The 15170-nt window shown below is 36.8% G+C and overlaps 1 long non-coding RNA gene across 1 annotated transcript; it reads right to left on the bottom strand.

The window, feature by feature from the left end:
- Positions 1-6423: 6423 nt before the first annotated feature.
- On the bottom strand, positions 6424-14553 carry LOC123598302. The gene is made up of 3 exons (XR_006712530.1): positions 13979-14553; positions 9962-10181; positions 6424-6907 (listed from the first exon to the last, which is right to left on the bottom strand). It is a non-coding gene; the product is annotated as an uncharacterized LOC123598302 (long non-coding RNA).
- Positions 14554-15170: the final 617 nt, after the last annotated feature.

Consider the following 15170-nt stretch of genomic DNA (forward strand, 5'->3'; position numbering starts at 1 on the left):
TCTTGCTAGTTTAATAAGAGCAATTTATAGTCATATACATCTTCTGATAATTGATAAAAAGCTCCTTAATCATTTCCTGCGTGTTCAAATTAGACACATTACCAAGAAATTAGCAATATGTGTATGAAAGAGCAAGATAAAGCTTTAGTTTCTAAAATGTTTTAACTTTTTAAAAAAGCATGTCACCATGTGTTTTGGAGACAAAGACCGGTCCATGCTCATCTCTCTGAATTTTTTTTTTCCAACGTTTATTTTTTTGTGGGGGGACAGAGAGAGAGAGACAGAGCATGAACGGGGTAGGGTCAGAGAGAGAGGGAGACACAGAATCGGAAACAGGCTCCAGGGTCTGAGCCATCAGCCCAGAGCCTGACGCGGGGCTCGAACTCACGGACCGCGAGATCGTGACCTGGCTGAAGTCGGACGCTTAACCGACTGCGCCACCCAGGCGCCCCTTATCTCTGTGTATTTAAGTAGGATTACTTACTCATTTGGACACTTGTGCTGCTTTAAAATCATTAGCATTTTGCTGAAAATAATTTCTCTTTCACGTAAAATCTGAATTCTCTGACTGCAAAGATCATGGAATAATGTCATTCTGAACAAAGAGATGGAAGAACCTATTTAATGTCCTAGGATATAATTGGCCCTAGAAAAGTCTCTCTGTAAACACAGAGCATTGTTTCTTAACCAAAGGCAAAAGCATGGAATCCAGTCCTAGGAAGTGCCTTGTTCAATACAGAAGGTAGCTAAAAGCCGACATTTACAATGGAGCAACTGTAGTTAAACCCTTTCTATGTCCTGGACAACATCTCACCTCTAGGTTCAGCAGCCCAGAGATCCTGTCACATATACTAAATTATAATTTGTAAGTCTTTAGGTAACCTGGTCAGAAAATAATAGGCAAGTGAGAACAGAGCCACATCTTTTAGGATTACGTAGCTATCCTTATTATTTTAAATTCCCAACATTTTGTTGGGCCTTGTGGCATTCTAGATAGGGAGAGAAGTGAAAATTTTAATCAGAAAAATAAATGATCATAGACTATAGGTAATGTCAAAAGGAAGGATACAGCAGAATGAATGGAAAATGTTAGTGGAGGCTGGAAACTGGAGGAACGAGATGCATTACCAAAGATATTTGGCTGGAGATAGAAAAAAATTTAAGTAGCAAATATCAGTTAGCTTTCCTCTCATGTTCAATGATAGTGAACAGTGGAGTGAGAATAAATGATGAACCCAAACCACTGGTGCAGTCATCACCATTGCACAGGTCTATCATAAGAGGAAGAGTATGGCAGGGCATCGCTGTAAGAGCCACAGAATGGAGTAAGTCTTAATGAAAATACCTGTCCTGTCTCCCAGCCTGTACACTAAGCTGGTGGACACATTTAAGATCTAAAATTTGGCACCAAGGTATATGTGTGGGGAAGAAGAGGACAATATGTTCAGTTTTATAAACAACTACTGAATTCATGTTGCCTTTTGCTAAATGTGTTACAGTAATTCAATGGTAAGAAATCCAGAGTTCGTATTTCAGACATGTTCATGCAGGCTAGGAAAGAGGGAAAGGCCAAGCCGGGACATCTCAGATCTCAGAAGGGACATTGCATTATTATGGGAACTAAATTTATTGTATCTGTGTATTTAATTGAATTTCTGAGTCTCATGGAATATATGTCTGCCAAAACATGCCTTCATTTTCCATCACAAGGTCACCCACCTAACAAATGGCTTGCAATTAGCCGTGTGTGGTGATGGGTACTGCAGCATCCCCTACATATTTTGAGAAGTCCATCCCTCACCTTCACTTTCACATATCTTAAATCTATCCATGGGGTGAGGATTAGAGACATAGATTCTCTCCATTGTGGTTAAAGTGGTAGAAAGTAGTAAAAGTGTTAAAGAGTGGTATACTTTTAAATTTCTCATTTTAATTAATAAAGGATAATTTTTTATAGACTGTCTTGTGCTACTACAGAATACAGGTTCTGAACATGTAGATCAGCTACATTTGAAAATAAATAAGCTTTTGATTTAAAAGGTTGAATAACTACCCAGCATCACAAGCCTTATTCCTGGAGGAAAATGCATTATGAATGTTCATATAAAATTTCCAAACGCCACATTTATCAGTATGGGATTGCAGGAAGGTGGAAATTGGAGTCCCGTCTGCTCTCTCTGTAAAGTGTTGGTAGAGAGGGGTGGTCTGATGGCAGTGTAAGGTACTTTGGAAATTTCACAGGCTTTACCATTTAGGAGCCAAGAGTACCTTAGACTTGACACTTGAAGTCTATGAGCCTCTGTTGCCACCACTAGAAAAAAAACTAGGTGCTAATAAAAACTCCTGATAAGAGTTTTGTGAGAATTAAATGAGAAATGTGTCTTAGTATCCAACATGTACTCAAAAAATGGTAATGCCTTTTGTCATAGTGTTACCCCTTCTTCGTTCTGTTTTCCTGTAACACCATTTCCAGATCCTCTTCTCCCCAGCTTGATGATACTTTCTAGTTTCTTCCACACCTGTCTCTACATCTTGCTTTCTATCTAGACTTGAAGCAACATTACTTTATAGTCTACCACTGAATTGGATTCTTTCCTTAACATCCACTTCCCCTGAAAGCACTTTGTTTTTTAAGGAAGCTTTCTGTAGGTCAGCACACCTCCTCTCTGTCAAAATTTGCCATGTAGTTCACAAATATTATAATCTCATTTGGTCTTCTCAATAACCTATGCAGAATTTTGTGGGGGCAAATCTGAGGCTGGCTGTGATTATATAATGTGCCTATGGTGGAAGAGCTGGTTTTATAAAAGTCCCTCTATCTGTAATATTGTAGTTTTCAGTTAAGGTTAGAGGGAACAGTTTTCCTTTTGGAGTAAGCAGAAGGAGAAAAAAAGCAGGAAAGAAATCATAGAAGAGAAGTGAATCGGAGAAGTGAAAAAAGAGGAAGAAAAGGAAATGAAGTATGTGTGAGGTTCACCTGATCGAAATTCCCACCGTCCACACATTGAGAGGATGTTCAGGCGTTTAAGCATGATGGCCGTGTCTTTGCAAACAAATTTTAGTGTGCGGGTCCCTTTTCTATACCTTGTCAGAGATGTAATGGCATACTCTGGTATTTTTGTTCACAGATCATGTTGGCAAAACATAGTCTAGTGAAAACTCAGAACTCAAGGTATGTAGCCTGTTTTGCTGAGTGCAGGTACTACAGCAGGTTGTGGCCTTTTCACAGAAGGGCAGGGCAGCTCTCACTCTGCTTTCCTAGCTCCAGCATTCCTGGCTTAAAACAAGGGAAAACAAACAAACAAACAAACAAACAACGTGACATGTCTGTTGCTTCCCTCTGAGACATACCATAAAACACTTCTATCACCACTCACACTTGGAGTAATTTCCTTTTAGGCCTGGCCCCTCCTCTGAGATTTTCAGGTAAAGAGCATGAGATTAGTATATATGATGTATAGTAAAGAGCATGAATGCTTTTTACTTCAACATTCTTACTAAATTAAAGCCACAGAAAATAAACTTAATGTGACACTGATTTTGAGCATCAGTATAAGTTATTACAAAGGAATCCTAGTATCAGGGAAAATCTCGATCATCTACATTTTATCTTCAAAGAGAGGATTTTACAGGAAAACCTCTATGTCCTGAAATACGTGTACAATTCCAGGCAGTTTCCTTCAATGGCTCTGTGCACACAAGAGCATCAAGATTGTGGTTCGTGTTTTTTTTTGTTTTTTGTTTTTTTTCTTTTTTCTTTTTTTTTTCTGAGGCTGAAGTTTCCTGGCTTGGCAACAATGTGGCATAGTGGCTGTTAGCTTAAGACTATTGATTCTTCCCCTGACTTTGGCACCGCACTGGAATGGCTCCCAGTCCAGAATCAAGAAGGGAAGAAAAAGAGAACTGAAAAGACACGAAGGAAGGGAGAGAGAGAAAGAGAGATTACTGACAAAACACTACTTGAAAACCAACGTTGTCAGTCCAATCATTGTCACTCGATTTAAAATGGCACAATTTACAATTCATAATATAGTCTATTTTAACTGTGAAATATACAGGTTTTGAAAGATTTTATTGCAAAAATGCATGCTATGAAATAGATGTTTCTTTTTTCCCTACGTTTTAACCTTTGAAGATAGCTTTACTCTAAATTATATGAAGTTGTAATTATCAGCCACATCCAATTAAAAATGCTAAGCCAGCTTCATCTTGAAAAAGAGACACTGACAATATCTAAATATATATATGTATATATATATATATATATGTATATATATATATGATAAATTAGTTATTGTCAAAGCTATGGCCTCTCATTGTGCTTATACAACAGTGTCATCTAGTGGACATTGGTCAGGCAAGTTGTAGCCAAGATTCCTAAAGGAGCTTGTTTAAAATGAGATAGTATTAAATGAAAATATGCTTTGTCTTTTTCAATTTCCTGAAACTGAGGCAATTTAAATAATTATTTCTAATCTAGGCTATCATTTTGATTCATTTTTTTCCAGAATAGTACAGGAACTGAAAACTTTTTATGCCTACAGAAAGAAAAATAATTTTAAGATAATTTTTCTTTTTTAAGATAGCAAAGAACAAAAGAAAATAGCTAAATTACAGTAAAAGGTAGATGTCAGTATATGTGTAGCAATTAGGAGGAGGAATCTGAAGCTGAAAGATTATTGGGCAGTATTTCAGCCTTTAAATCTAAATGAATAGTGGCTTACAAACAAAATGACAAAACAAAGGCAATATATGGGGATTCTGTTGTCTTATTTCCAAAGCTTTGCCATTTTCCTAGTATTTTTTTTTTTGCACATTTAAAAAGAAAATATATCTCTTTTAAAACAGAGCTTTTCAAAAGCTCATCATTAAAAAAAAAAAGCATAAAATGGCCATTCATTCTGAGTTAAATTTCTGTTTCATCAAAGCCACTTGGCTTTAATTTTTCTCTAAATCAAATCCTGGAAGTACGTAATGGGCACTGTAATACACTCCATAATTTTGCTGATTCCCCGTATTTTTTATTTAAAAATATGGAAAAACTGCATAGTCTAACAAACATCCAAAAGTTAGGCCTATCAGCATTTCATCAACATAAATATGGACAGTCGTTTTTTTAAATCACAATACAGTATCGTGAATTTTTTTATTGCTTAAGCAACTATTAGCACCCCCTTGCCCATCCCCTTGCCCTCTGTTTTGATACCACTAAGGTAGGATGCTGTTGTAAAGCTTTTTTGTTGCAGAGAAAGAGAAGGAAAAGGCATATTTAAGGCTGTTAAGTATAAAGTTTCTGTTTTTCAAGTCTCTAATTCTAGTTTCCTATTTCAGTTCCTGTAAATGAATGGTTTACGCCAATTTGATATCTTTGATTGCATAATATTATTTGGCTTGAAAATGTTAAAGTGATACTGTAAGAACAAATTTATCACTCTTTGATTGGACACAATATATTTTTTTCCTGTCTGCTGGGATTAAATGCCTCACCTGATACAGTATGGCAGCTGCCTTACAGAACTATGGCACAATGCTATATTGGTATGTTGTACTTGAAAGTTCTTGCCTGAATGCTCCTCTACATTAGTAAGAAAATACCTAATTGTTAAGGTAATTTGCCAGTTGGACATAAAGTAAGCATTTAGCAAATTGACTATTTATTTGAAACAGATTATTTTTTCTTCAGTAAACGGAAAAGACTCAGCCCTGCCCTAATACTATTTGGTTTTACCTTTAGCTTTTACCCATATAATGCAAATAAACTAATTAAAAAATTTCATCTGTCTTCTGGATGTAATTTTTATTGAATATTAATTCAAATTGGGAGGCTGTTGGTACTTAACACTGATGGGTTCATAATTCTCATGTAAAATTCACTAATTCCCTGTAGTGTAAAACCTGTCCTAAGCAGAGATGTCCTATTTTAAAACATATTTGCAGGGTATGTGTATTTGAAATGTTGCTTTAAAATTACAGTTCTTGTAAATTAATGTAGTAGAAATGTGCAAATTATTTGGGCCTTTCAGAGAGAAAGAAAATCTAGAATTTTGATGTCACCAGCAGAAGATAGATTCTTTTCAAATATGCACAGTTTTTTATTTTGCAGAGTAAGTGAGTACTTTGTACTCACTCAAAATTAAATTTGCAAGTCATAGAACTGAACCGAGAGCTGACAGGCAAGGCCCAGGTTTGGTATTTTCAGCTGAATCTTATCCTATCCATCAATATTTATTGAGTACCTACCAAAGACTATGAAAGACACGTGGGCAGAATAGAAAATAGGATATATGTTCTATGACCTTCCCAAACCTTACAATTCAGTTGCAGAGATAAAACATACATAAATGAGAAATTAAATGGCAATGCAAGATTTAAATAACAGTTCAATTCGATAATAGACATGTCACGGAGAGGTTCATGCTCATTTATCACATAAATAGTCCAGGAATTGAGAAAATCCCCTACCTACAGAAGCAGGAGATTTTGTGATAAATCCTGAAGAACAGATTACTAATAAAGGTCTTTGTAGGGCAAATGTACAATTAAGAGAAAGTAAAAGGTACCTGTGACTTCACCATCCATTCCTCCTTTTGTTTTCCATGGGAATTTTAGTAATGAGTAGAAACCAACTTTACACTGTAGATGAATGGAATTTATTCAATTTCTATGAAAGTATCAACTTTCTCAGGGAAATCAGTCTCAAAATCTACCCCTCTTGTAAGTACTACTCAGCAGATAAGGAACACAATCAGTTGGTTTGCATTCATAAGTGGTAAGTGACGTCCCTGACACCTTAACAGGACCTTGATGACTGAGCAACCAGAAATCTGATGAACTTGAAAGCAGGCATCCTGATCTAGTTTTGAGTCATAGATTCCTTGGAAAATCAGATCAGTACCAGGAACACTTTCTGAAAAAAAGGAGACATCCTCATAAAATATTGTTCTGCTGCTCAAATTACTTCTTCCTGGTGTTGTTTTATTCCTGAAATACTAATACATACCTGATGATGCTTTCTTCTACTACAATTGGATAATGGATAAATAAATTTTAAAAAGTGAACAACTCTGAAAAAGAAAGTGAATGACTCTATGTATTATTCTATCTCCATTACCTAATATTATGTAGATTTTTATATTATTTTTAGTAATTCACCTATTCCTTGAAGATCTCATAATTTAATTGTATATGTAAAACACTAATACAGTATCTTATTAAAAAGCTGACTAATTTTTATATCATTACAGCATTGGCTCTTGGTCCAAGATATATGATACAATTTCTTTTTCCATCTACACTAACCATGACTATTTTGATTCATAAGACAGAGTGATTTGATTTTATAAATAAATTTTCCCAAGTGTAATTGCTGTCATCTAATCTATACTCTCAGTCAAATAGTGCACATTTTCCTACAGTGAAAGTTACTGCATACTTTACCAGAAACTTCTGTTTTAGGTAGATGTAATAGAAACTAAGAACAGATAATGTGTACTTCTGAGAAGGAATTAAAGAAATCAAAGAAATCAAGAAACACCAACTCTGCATTTTTCTAAATCAAATTGTGAATTTAGAATCTGCAGTTGTTGGAGGACAGAGTGTAGAACATTTAGAAAACCTCACCTGTGGTTGTTGGGAAATTCAGTCATTCATTTATGCTTTCAATTCATCCATTCCTTCAATCGTTTATTAATGAATATGCATTGACCAGTACTAGATCTCTACTAGGGCTACAAGGTTATCTCAAGGAGATGAAAGACAAATAAGAAACACATGAGTCAATATCTAGATTTAAGTTAACTCAGTTGCTACATTTTGTACAGCAGAGGAAGGGTACAGAGCAAGGATTCTCTCACCTCTCCCTGCCTTTCTGGAACACCCCAATCTTGACCTATTTTAATAATGTTGCTGTGAGCCTAGACAGGTCCACAACTACTGATCATTCCCCAGAGTTCAAATTAAAATCTCTAATAACTCATTGGTTCATATTTTTTTATTTTTTATTTATTTTTAAATGTTTATTTTTGAGACAGAGAGAGACAGAGCATGAACGGGGAGGGTCAGAGAGAGAGGGAGACACAGAATCCGAAACAGGCTCCAGGCTCTGAGCAGTCAGCACAGAGCCCGACGTGGGGCTCAAACTCACGGACCGCGAGATCGTGACCTGAGCCGAAGTCGGATGCTTAACCGACTGAGCCACCCAGGCGCCCCTGGTTCATATTTTTTTAATAACAGTTTTGGTTTCACTTCTGTTTGTAGAAGTAATATTGATGTATAAAATTGGAAAATTATAGATGGATTTAAGAAAAAACTTCATGTTGGGACACCTGGGTGCTCAATTGTTAAGCTTCCAACTTTGTCCCAGGTCATGATCTCATGGTTCATGAGTGCAGTCCCTGCATCAGGCTCTCTGCTGTCAGTGCAGAGCCCACTTCGGATCCTCTGTCCCCCTCTCTCTCTGCACCTGCCCTTGGCCTTGCACTCATCTCTCTCAAAAATAAACATTTAAAAAAAAAGAATAAAATTCATGTTGATACACTCAAACAAGAAAGAAGAATCCCTGGGTGTATTTTATTTCTTTCTTTAGTGTGTGTGTGTGTGTGTGTGTGTGTTCCTTTCTCTAAAACTATATAAATATATAGTTTTTGTTTTTCCATAATTGAGACTATACCACAAAGTAAGTTTATTTTTAACACATCCTTCAAATGAACCTAAGAACTAGTGTTTATATGATTTGGGGCTTAGAGAAAGCAATCCTCCCTAAGGCAGTCCTGGGACAGACTATCCAAAAAGGCACAGAGGAAGCACTTTCTCTTATATGCTGAGGGAACATCCATTTCCAAGACTCAAGGGAGAAGAGGTTTGTTCACTTTGTGCCATTAAGTTAATGTCGTCATATTATGTTACTTGAGTGCTTGAGCTCAACTGCATATGGTTCTTTTCTTATTATGCCCTGGGGACGCTCATCCTAAGGCCCTGTTCCCATCCTGACCAGACTTCTTCTCTACCATGACTCTGGGAACCTGAGTCCTTTGGAGTTTTGACGGGATTCAGCCTGTTGATTTTTTGAAACCAAAATAAATGCACAGTTATGGCCAAATTCTACTGTTCTTGGAACATTATGCAATAATAGTATGGCCTCTGAACATTCTACTTTATATGAGAGAGCAGTTTTTCTCCAATACTAGTTAGAGTTTCTTGAGAAGAGGATTTTTGTTAAGGGAATTGTTTTGGTTACAGTGAGAGGAAAGATAAACAAATGGCTTCCTGAGCTGATACCAGAGTAAAGACAGGAATGGCAGACTATTGAAGCAAGTAACCCGTAAAGGAAAACATTGCCTAATGAGACCCAGGCCGAAGTACTGTGTAAGGCTCTGGGTGATCAGATCCTTTAATTTAGGAGATTAAACTGATTCTAGGGCAGACAACTGTTTAATAGAGTGGGGACCCCTCTGTTTCCAAGAAAGAGGATTTGACAAAGGGCATTACTTTTTCATCGAAGCATAAAGAAGGCATTTCTGAAAAATAGTGTATCATATTCATGAGTTTACACTCCTAGTCCCCAATGGCTATTCTGCCTCTCAGAGACTATTGACCCACCTTGCTTATTATCTCTGTAACCTAGAAGACTTTTTACGTGCAAGCTCAACACCAGGCAATCCCACAGAAAATTACTCCCTAGCAGCATTCTTCTAGCAATGTATAACTTCTCATCCATATGAAAGGGTAGTTTTAAAACTCAGCCATGATGCACTTTTCTGGTCACCAATTACCATGGTAGTTCCTCCAAAGAAGAACCCGAGGGTGTTTTGCCATCCTGCCCATTGCCAGCTTTTCTCCTTGAACCCATCTTTAATATGATCTAAGAGGCTTCTGTCAGAGAGAAGATTACAGAGATCTACATCTATCCATGAGATAAACTTATCACAATAATGGAGATGTAAATAGCTTTCTTTCCACCAACCTGAAAGAAATGTATTGTTAAAATCATGCATTTTTCAGAACCTCAGTAGTGATTCCACACTTTGTATGAAGCCAGATGAGAGATTCCTTTTTTAAGACTCTGCTATCACTCAGAGCTCATTTACCATCTACTGTGTCCATAGGTATTTGGTTATGTGTTACCTCCTCCACGAGATAAGCTTCTGGAATCTCAAGATTATGTCTTCTCCACCTTTGTAACTCTGCGGAATTAAGAATAGATGCTTTTTTTTGTGTAGTCATAATGCATGCATTGTGTAAGCAGTAAGTTTTAAATGTAGCAAACATTCCAATTATTAAAAACAGACAAAAGCTGGGGCACCTGGGTGGCTTAGTCAGTTAAGCGTCCGACTTCAGCTCAGGTTGTGATCTCACGGCTTGTGGGTTCAAGCCCCGCACTGAGTTCTGTGCTGACAGCTCAGAGCCTAGAGCCTGCTTTAGATTCTGTGTCTACTTCCCTCTCTGCCACTCCCCCACTTGTGCTCTGTCTCTCTCTCTCTCAAAAATAAAATAAACATTAAAAAAAACTTTAAAAATACAGGCAAAAGCTTATCTATGCTTTGAGAAGTCTGGAATGTGGTTAATTTCACAAGAGGTCTATGGACAAAAGAAGAAATAAGGGGCTTTGGAGAGCTGGTGGTAATGTATTTTTGACCGGGGAGCTACTTATACAACTAGTGTGTTCAGTTGAGCTGTAAACTTATGTGCATTTTTTTATTGTATTTCAATAAAGTCAAAAAATATATATGCCAAGTGCTATAGATAGGACTTAACAATTGTTTTTCCTTTTTTTAGTTAATATTTTAATGATGATATCTTTCAAAAGAACATGGTAACTTTGGTGGGTGACTGGATAGAGGAGGTGTATTTGGTAAATTTTATAATGAAATTAAATGCTTATTTAGTTATGTAAATAAGTTTCACTCAGATGCTCTCCAGAGTGTCTACTTTAGTACCCCTGATGAAGAACACATTCAACTAATTATAGATACATATATATAGATATGGGTGTATACACAAACCACATACACACGACTTCAGAATGTTATCACAATTTTTATCAATTGGATTAATAATTACATATGTAAACTAGTCATTTTGAGTGAAATGTTGGCTTCTTAAGATTATGTGATTAGTCAGTAGGTCAAGAAAATTGTAATGAAATATTTTAATCTGGCTCCCTTTTGAGAATGTATTTATTTACTTATTCAACAAATATTTATTATACCATGCTGGGAGATAGAGATACAAAGATAAGTAAAACATGGCACCTTCCCAAAAATTCAAAGTCTGCTAGGGAAGACAGGCATATAAATACATAATTTCAATGGGATGTAGTTAAGTCTAATAAATGAATCATATACAAGGTATTTGTAGTGTAAAGGAATACATTATTTTTCTCTAAAGGGCAACAAAAATGCTTAGTAGAATATGAGCCTCTTGAACCAGGTGTTAAAATGTAAGAGTAAGAGAATATCAGATGGATTAAAGATTTGCAGAGAAAGAAGTCATTCCAAGCAGAGATAAAAGCAAGAGAAAAAAAAACCTCATAGTCCATTTTATCAGAAGCTACTGGATGAATGGTGGAAAGGGCCAAGGCTTTAGGCAATGCTTAAGGACTTGAGGAGCTATAATCTCACAACTTTTAAAATCTCTCCCCCCATCCATACCTCTCTCTCTCTCTCTCTCTCTCTCTCTCTCTCTCTCTCATTTACTCATTCTAACTCTCTATTCCATCTTATTTCATCTACTTAATCTGACTCTCCAACTGGAATCTTCTTTGCACATAAATTGTGCCTGCTTATCTGAAATGTTTATACATCACACCCACACCTGGGCATCTTTTTTTTTTTTTAAGTTTTATTTATTTTATTTTGAGAGAGAGAGAGAGAGAGAGAGAGAGAGAGAGAGAGAGAATGAGCAAGGGAGGGGCAGAGAGAGAGAGGGAGAGAGAGAATCTCAAACAGGCTCCGAACTGTGAGCACAGAGCTCACAGGGCTCGAACCCCGAAACCGCACAACAGTGACCTGAGCCCAAATCAAGAGTTGGATGCTCAACCAACTCAGCCACCCAGGCACCCCCATACCTGGGCACCTTAATGACCTACATCCTCTCCAGATTAGATACACCAAAATAGTTTTGCAATAAATCATACCTCTGAAAAAAAACTCAGTAGTAGTGGCAACTTCATATCCCAGTTCTCATCTCTAGCTATTCAAGTACATCCATAGAATATCACAAAAGCACATAAAAAAGACCACCTGAATGGTGTTCTTTTTGTTATTAACTATTACTCATATGTGTTTCAAATACCTTTTGGTGTCCTTACAGCAAAAGTCACCACCTCAAAAGTTTATACAGGCCAGGTAAGCAGCATATATAAACAGACATAAGAAAGACAAGGTACAAGCTTTATGATGAATGACAGTTGTCACTGAACTTCAGTGTCAGGGAGAGAGTAGGGGTGGGGAATATTGAAAACTAGAGACTGCAGACCACTCTTAAAGCAGACACTTTCTATGAGCTCCAGCCAATTATTGCCAACTAGGAATATGAATTCTGTGTTCACAGATATTTGGATTTTTTAAAGAGAAAATTCAAATTTTGTGTGAAATCTCTCAATTTTTAAATGTGGTCATTGAATAAAAATGTTCAAAACCACATTGGGTGGGTCAAATTAAACATGTCTGAGGGTCTTACCAGCCATCGTGCCACTAATTCATATCCTCTGTCTTACAGGTAAATACACTACATTCACTTCTAATTGGTTCACTTCTAAACCCCTACTTTATTTGTTGACTGTGTTCTCCCAGTAACTGATAAATTCTTCAGAGGCAGGAACTGGTGTCTTAGAAGTCTTTTGGTGCTAACAGCATATGGTAAAATCTCCATAAATTATTACTGGTGAATTAAAATTGCAAAGTGAATTTTTAAGGCACAAGATACATCACATGACACATCACCTCCTTAGCCTTACTTGATTGGTTGTATTTTCTACCTTGGAAAAGGATGTTTTCACAGTAATGTAAAAATTCAGTTTTTCCTACTCATTAGTAAGTTGCCTAGGAATCCCCTCCCCCATCAGATTGTGGCACAGTTCGTTCAGTTTAATACCACATAAGATCTTGGTTCTGCATTCAAATTCTTGATGTCCTTTTTTCTAGATGGTTGACCTGAGCCATTACATTTTCGCTCTAAATCTCCTTTTCTTCATGTGCAAAATGGAGTTGATAATAAATCTACCTCAGAGGGTTGTTTGTGAAGAGTTTAAGTGATAATTAATCAGAAAAAAAGTGCTGGAGACAATGCCTGTAATGAGATTCTGAGGTTGTTGTTATAAACAGTTGGATTGATTATAACCCCTGAAAATAAGGTCTATCTGGAAAGAAATGACATCAGGTGAATTAATAAATCTCCCTCTCCATCAGAGATATCGCACGGATTCATTCACTGTCGATGCTTGGATTTAAATGACATTTTAACATATCAAACCTCTGCTAAAGGGGCACCTGGGTGGTGCAGTCGGTTAAGCGTCCGACTCAGCCAGGTCACGATCTCGCGGCCCGTGAGTTCGAGCCCCGCGTCAGGCTCTGGGCTGATGGCTCAGAGCCTGGAGCCTGTTTCCGATTCTGTGTCTCCCTCTCTCTCTGCCCCTCCCCCATTCGTGCTCTGTCTCTCTCTGTCCCAAAAATAAATAAACGTTGAAAAAAAAAAATTAAAAAAAAAAAAACCTCTGCTAAAAACTAAAAATAATAATAATAAAAAAATAATACAACCACCATGACCTAACAACAAAACAGATCTTCATTCTTTCAGAAGCCAAGGCTTCTGTTTCCTCTTTCAGTTTAATCTGAGCATCCTTCACCTTGTAATTTTGCTCATAACCTTGGCCTTGCCAATGTGACACCTAAGTGAAAAAGAAATACACCCCAGGGTTTCAGTGAAATCTCAGAATGACACCTCCTAAGCCAGCCCTCTGACTACATTAGGGTGGCATTACAATGTGACGATATTGTCTCTTTTGGGGAAGGACAGATGAGAAAGCTCCATCTTCTCGGCCTCACGTTTGTCTTCACAGCCACCACACCTTTTCATACGATTCTTTTTAGAATGTAATGACAGAGTGAAGCCAACAGAGAAAAGTTCCAACGAATGGAATTGCCATAGCAACACCCTACATTTTCTCATCAGGTTTGGTCTTGTGTGGATCATCACATTAAAGCTTGTTTTTCAGCTTGGTGAAAGCCATGGCTGTAATCTTCCGTGTGAAAATCTCTTCGGCCCATCCAGAAGTTAAAAATAGAAGACAATAATTTGAATTATTTTGTGAACATAAAAATCTGGAATTGCAACTCTCCCACAAATGGAATTAACTCCTAGAACGCAGACATTTGGGGCCACTTAAATATCCCCCTACAGTTTCAAATTGGATTCAGTACTTGTCATCATGACTTATTATTTGTTGAGTGCTGACCAAATACATGGTTCCTCCTTTCTGAGCAAAACAAAGGGTACGGTACTCATCTCATTCAAGGGACAAAATACAGAAGCATAACACTGAAGAAGAATCTGTAGGAAGGCTGTGTGTGAGAGAGAAGGGGGATGGAGAAAGAGAGATTGAGATTTGTTTTCCTAATAGCTAGAAAATTAGTGTATCTTAGGTCTTCTGTAGCCAATAAAGCATTATGTTTAAAAAGCTTTGCATTTGAGAGTTCTGCTCCGTGATGACTTCACAGACTTAGAACAACAACGACAACAAATTAAGAATTCTCAGAAAAGTAACTACATTAAGTGGTTTTTAAAACAATGTTCTTCCAGGATTGCAAACTAGTCTTTGTTGGGAAGCCTGATTTTTCACTTCAACTGTGAAGATCAGGACATCTGAAATGTAGGGAATATGAAAAGTAGCAATACTTTTTCAAAGTGTCATCTGTAGTAGTTCTAAAAATCAGATGAACTCTCAGAGAAACGAATCACACATTCTTAATTTACCCCAATAAGTTGTCTGTCATATGAACATTTTACATGTTGCAATTTAAGGATATATACAGTTATTACTTACAAAAACCTAACCCATAATAAAAAATATTGAAAATATACTGTGCCATTTTTTGTAGCAATGTGATATTATAAAGTCATCATCATTGTCAAGGAGTATAAACTTGAACTACAAATATTAATTCAAGGACTAA

This window comes from Leopardus geoffroyi, chromosome C1 (assembly GCF_018350155.1).
Source record: "Leopardus geoffroyi isolate Oge1 chromosome C1, O.geoffroyi_Oge1_pat1.0, whole genome shotgun sequence".
NCBI lineage: Eukaryota > Metazoa > Chordata > Mammalia > Carnivora > Felidae > Leopardus > Leopardus geoffroyi.